Genomic DNA, 5,868 nt, shown 5'->3' with positions numbered 1-5,868 from the left:
AAAGCTCACTTGTTTTCTTTTACGAGAAAAATATATCCTGACACATCAACATTACAATTGAAAGTTAGTTTCATGTTTAGGTCATGTGTTGTAAGAACTAGTTCCTGATATCAAGTCTGGGTCTGCAATTCCTTACTCTGCATTTGGCGCTGCTTGCTATCAAAGGCAGTTTAATGGGAAGAGAGCTGATAAGAATTTATGATGGTCTGTGAGAAATAGAGTGGGTTCACAGTGGTCTAGCATATCTTATGGATTTCATACAATACATTCTGCTTTTCACTACAAAGGCTCCTTTAAGCAAAAATGACCTTTCATCTTAGCATTCATTGATACACGACAACGCAGTGGCTCTGAAGAGAATTACACGATTCTGCTGCTGCTCTGTGTGTTCATGTTCAGGTTTTAATTGGCACTGAACTGCCCTGTGATGTCAATTTCAGTTGGCTAAAACCAATTTGTATGTGAGATGTTAGTACAAAAGCCTGCACTATTTTCATTAATGTGGTATTTGCATACCTAGTCTTCCTAAAACAAATCCTTTGTTATATCTTGCATTTGGTTTTAAAGAAAGGTATGATGTTGCACCACTTTAACCTTTGACGAAGATTACTTGCATAGTTGTAGTAATATATTGTTCTCTTTATGATCAAAAAGGTCCTTCTTTAAAAAGGTGAATAAAACAGTAAAATAGATGGCTTTAAATATATTTATTAAATAACTATTCAAAAAGGATGAGATTTTGGATGGGAGACCTACCATTTTCAGCAAATAATAACACTATATGACAAAATTAGGCACAACTTAACTCCAGTTATGTCTCTAACTTCTGTTTCAACTTGGTCATGTCTTCTGTGTTCTTACTGAATTAGCACTGTGGCTTCACCAAAACCTGCCCTGGTCACGCCCAGAAAACTTACTCTTCTATCTCTGACACCAGTAAGACACTCATGCTTTTCAGCTTAACTCTGTGTAGGGACAGTTTTTTCAGACCCAGCCTTTTTTATTTCAGCACTGTAGTTCATCACCTTTCATGTACCTTTTGCTCTGTTTTATTTTATTGGAGGCTGAAGTGATAGTCCTCAGCCACTGGAGAAATTTTCATTGCAGGGTGCATATAATGTAGCCAGAGCAAAGGATTCACGTATTTCACAGGGAAATGAATGTTGTTATTCTGCTGAACTGTTGGTTGGTAATAATTCAAGATAGCAACAGTTGAAAGATAACTGTATAGCAATTACACCAATCAAGTGCTCCTAATAAATCAAAATGGAAGGAATTTCACTATTCTGGCAAAATGAAACTAGCCCCATAGTAGCTCTAAGTTACCCAGAGCATTTCCTTTTTACTATCCAGATACCTGGTCTGAATGAAGTGTGGGAACCAGACCATGAGTATGGCACTTCCAGACAAACAACCGCTGCATGGGAACAGGTTATTCTGTAGCACATCAGCAGTATATTGTGGTTGGTTTCCAAAGTATGAGGATAACTAACAGCGCGTCAAAGCAAGCTGTATAAGAGGTGAAGGGCAGGTACAGCACTTCCCACTGTGTTTGACATCCTGTGTGTGTGAAGCCATGCAGTGGAGATGTGGTGGGTGAGGGACAAAGCGATTTCACGCAACAGAGCTGCTCTACTGCTGACTGTTGGCCACATGGTGCTGCAGAGGATTTGGATGTTTGTCTGGGCAAACTTGACAGGAAAGCAATGACTTTTGCACTTATGGTCTGGTATTCAGTGGTGTGAATTGCCTAAGAGGCACAACTACCAAGGAAAAATTTTCTAGGTGTTTTATTTTGAGCAAGCATATACACACGTACTGTCTAGATACTTCATGATTAATTAATGTTTTGTGAGTCTGAGACTCCTTAATTAGACTAACAATTTGAAATTACGTTCACCAATGCAGGATGCAATTCATATCAGAAATGCCCATAGTAATTATTAAGAATGTAAAAGATATGACCTAGACATGATTTAACTAAAAAATTTTCAGCAAAATAAATTAAATAACACTCAATATTCCTGTGAGATGAGTAAAGTCAGTCCCTGATCACTCTGTCACTGTGGGATTTTATGCAAAACTGGGCTGTCATGATAATTCAAGGATTAGTTCTTGCTTTTTAACCTCCCTTTCTTTGTCCTCCACATGGTTTCAAATGATGCAGTCCTCTAACAACATACCTGTAATATTAGTGAGAACATATCTCAGATTTCTACATACAAATAACTGCATCTCAGGCAGTGACCCCTGTATACACTTACTGAACCTTCTAGGGGCAGCACCTATAATACATTATCTAATAACAGTTTGCTCAATACATTAATCATAATTACTTTTTTTTTTTTAAACAGGTTATGTTAGGTTATGTGATTAAGGGCTCATCTCCGTGACGCAAAGAAGCACAGAAGCACCATGGCAGATGGAGGAAGCCCCAGTAACTCAGTCACGGCGTTACTGCCTGGGGTATGGGACACATTATGGGATTGGGGGGAAGAGCATTTGGGGATTGTACAAGACCTGTGGTGGGATGTTTAGAAGAGGAACCAAAGATGGGGAAAGGAAAGGATTGAGGTGGTTTGAGGAGGGACAAGTATGAGAAAATAGAAGGATAAGGGGACAACCATGTGTAAGCAGGGCTGGTCAGTACACTCGTCTGACTGGCCCCTCCGCCTCGTCAACACAGTCTGCCCCATCTTCTCGTTAAACTCCATTTCTGGCTCTTGTCCTGGGTGAGGGGACTCTCTGTTCTGCCTGTATGTGGGTGCGTGTAGATCTGAGTGCCAGTGACTGGGGTAGGGACCATGGATCACAGCAGGGGCCCACGCGTCTTTGTTTCCACAATGGGAGAGGTGGGTTTCTGTGCCCATCGTCGGGGTGCATATGTCGGTGTGATCACTAGCGACTATCAAGCAGGACCAGCAGCAAGCAGAATAAGAGGCTTGGGGGCCAAGTATCGAGGTGGCTGTAAGTCTGGGTCAGATACTGGAGAGATCAATGTCACAAGGTGGCTACTGGAGGGACCAGAAGTCCAGGCCAGCTACTAGTGAAACCATGGGGTCTGGGGCAGACTGAGACCAGTTTGCATGTCTATGTCTGTGTATGAGGCAACTGGAGCTGAGAGCATCCAAGGCTGCGTGTGTGGGGGTGTGTGTGTGTTTTTATCATCTACTAGAAGGAGAGCAGTTTCTGGTATCTCCTGGTTACCGTACAGTAAGCTTTCCTATACATCATGTACATTGAGTACTGGGGGTGAGAGGACCTGCACTGAGGCAAATATGTGGTCAAATAAAAGCAAGATACCTGGTTTGTTCTGGGCTGCAATTAGACCGTCTCAGGGTTCCTGTAAAAAAAAAAGTTACTTTTTCTGTATCTTTCCTCCAGTTTAAATGTAAATTTTGTTATATGTGTTCAGCTGTTATTTGAATAACATTCTGTTGTTCAGTGTTTTGATCCTGTCTAAGGATGGACTGTGGTTTGCATTGAGAGAGAGTTTTCTTACTGGGCACTCTGTACATAACATGAGCTCAGCTGCAGTTCCAAACACACAAAGGATGCAGCTCCTCAGCTTCAGCAGAAAGGTACGTGAAACACCCAACTCGTGGTGGCTACGCCGCTGCAGTGCAGTGGTTGGTCTATTTCTGCTTCCCTCCTTCAGACAACATTGGGCTCAAAAGGATGTGTGATCTAATGGTCTAATGCCGACTGAATGCAGATAATGCCCTGATATGATTACAGTTAATGGAAATACAACATAGTGCTTAGGCTTTGTTTTCCTGTTTTAAGAACAAGCTACCCTGCTTACAAAGTGGGTTTATATAAGATTCAATGAGTTTCATTCCAGGAATGCTCAATTAGTTTCGATGACTAGCTTGTAGAAACTAATTGGACGTTTCCAGAGAAAACTGCAAGTTTCAAAATTTCTTTTGATATAGAGTTAAAATCACTGTGCTGGAACTGTGTGTGCAGCTTCATCAGTTTTATTTTTACTGGATGCACAATAGAAAAGATCTTTCGTTAAACAATTTTTGCAGTTACTATAATCCTGCATTATCATCGTCATCATCATTATTAATGCCAAACAATTTCATGTTACCTCAGATCCTTCCCTTTTCCTAAGGATGATCTACCCCACCAGCAGCAATGTTTTTACTATATTGTGAGTTTTCTCTACAAATATAAAAGTTATTCATGATACCACTTTCAGCTTGAATCTTCCAGCCTGGAGAAATGAGAACATTGATGGGCATGAATAATCAATCAGTGGTATATATCTTTGTCAGGCCAATATTTTTTTCAGCAATCTTGTAATGGAAATGAGAAAAAATTCTGTGTGCGTGTTTATATTTATGCATTAATGGATGGCAGTTTTAATTATTATTTAATATTTCTATTTAGGGCACCAGACATTTAATCATCTGATTGCCCAGAATCTTCCTCAGCATTCTATCAAGTTTATGAACACCCAGTAATGACAGATGGCAAAGGGCATGTCCTGACAGTTAATGACTGACTGGAGTTGCTGAGGGATAGAGGCAAACAGCAGCATTGCCATCCATAGGGAAATGGCAATGCTGACTTCCCAAAATAAAATCTTTTGCTAACAACTTATTAAATTTTCCTTTTTTTCCTAGTCATATTTTTCCTAGGTTTGTTCTTTCAGAACCTCTTGGAGTTTTATGGGAATGAAAGCTGTCTACTTTCAGGCTAGTAAGTCAGATTTGCTGCTTTTAACATTTTCCAGTAATAAGGAATAATGGAAGCCATTGTAAACTGTGGATCAGCATTTTGCCAACATGATGGCAAAATACTTTTCTGTGAAGAATTTAAGAGTGTTTCATGGAATACATCATTTTCTAAAAAAAAATAATAAAACAATAACAAGAGCTGAACCAGGCACCTGACTGCATATTTGTTGCCAGTTGTGCTTCTCCCTTCTGGCTTTTTCAAAGATTAGGACACAGAACATTTTAGTGGAGTCTAACGTCAGTAGCTTGACTAGCAGATTACTGTGGAAGCCATGCTTTTAAAGAAGACAAAATTCATCTTTCTTCTCTACTAATACCATTTGAAGCCTCTTTTTTGATGTTCCTTATTAGGTTCTAGACTAGCCCTGCAGAATGCCAGAAATCCAGTCTCCGTTAAGTCTGCAGAGCTGACACACATCAGCATGTGTTGTTACATCTTAAATGAAACAGAGAAGACAAAATAAATCCTGCAGAAGGCAAGGTCATGAGCAGCCTTGTCAGTTTATTCTAAAATCATCAGTTTCTGCCTGTAGAACTTAGGGCAAAAGCTTAGCTCTCATAAAGTGGAAAATTTTAATATATAAGAGTAAGTGATGTTTATTTGAAAATCGTAGGGGTCCAGTCTACGTGTCTTTTTTTTTTTTTTGGCCATATTAAATGGTAATTGTTGATGACCTCTGTATAATGTTTAGGTTGCTTTCCAGTTCCCAGCAGGAAATGGTCTGCTGGCTGAGCTGACCATAAGGCTGACAATTAAGGCCAATTCTGAGGGCATTTTCTATGCTGTTGGTAACAGCAAACTAAGAAAGAAACCACAAATGCTTTTCACACTGACATAGTGAAATTTGACTAAGGCATTGATGAAGGAATAATAAAAGTATTTAGTTCATATGAAAAAGAGTGCAGAACAGTAATGCCAATGTTTCATAAGGGCAACAATGTTTTTATATCAGGAACCAGTCTGATCTGCAGTCTTCTCAGTTTAGGGTTTTGTTTACAAGTTTCCATATCTCTACAACTCATTGTTATTACTTTTGTTTTATATCGTATCGTTTAAATACACAATCCTGTTCCTTAACCTTTTTGTTCTTCTCTTGAAACTGATGTGTTTTCTCAACAG

This window comes from Phalacrocorax aristotelis, chromosome 3, assembly GCF_949628215.1.
Source record: "Phalacrocorax aristotelis chromosome 3, bGulAri2.1, whole genome shotgun sequence".
NCBI lineage: Eukaryota > Metazoa > Chordata > Aves > Suliformes > Phalacrocoracidae > Phalacrocorax > Phalacrocorax aristotelis.
This window is presented reverse-complemented; position numbering follows the sequence as displayed.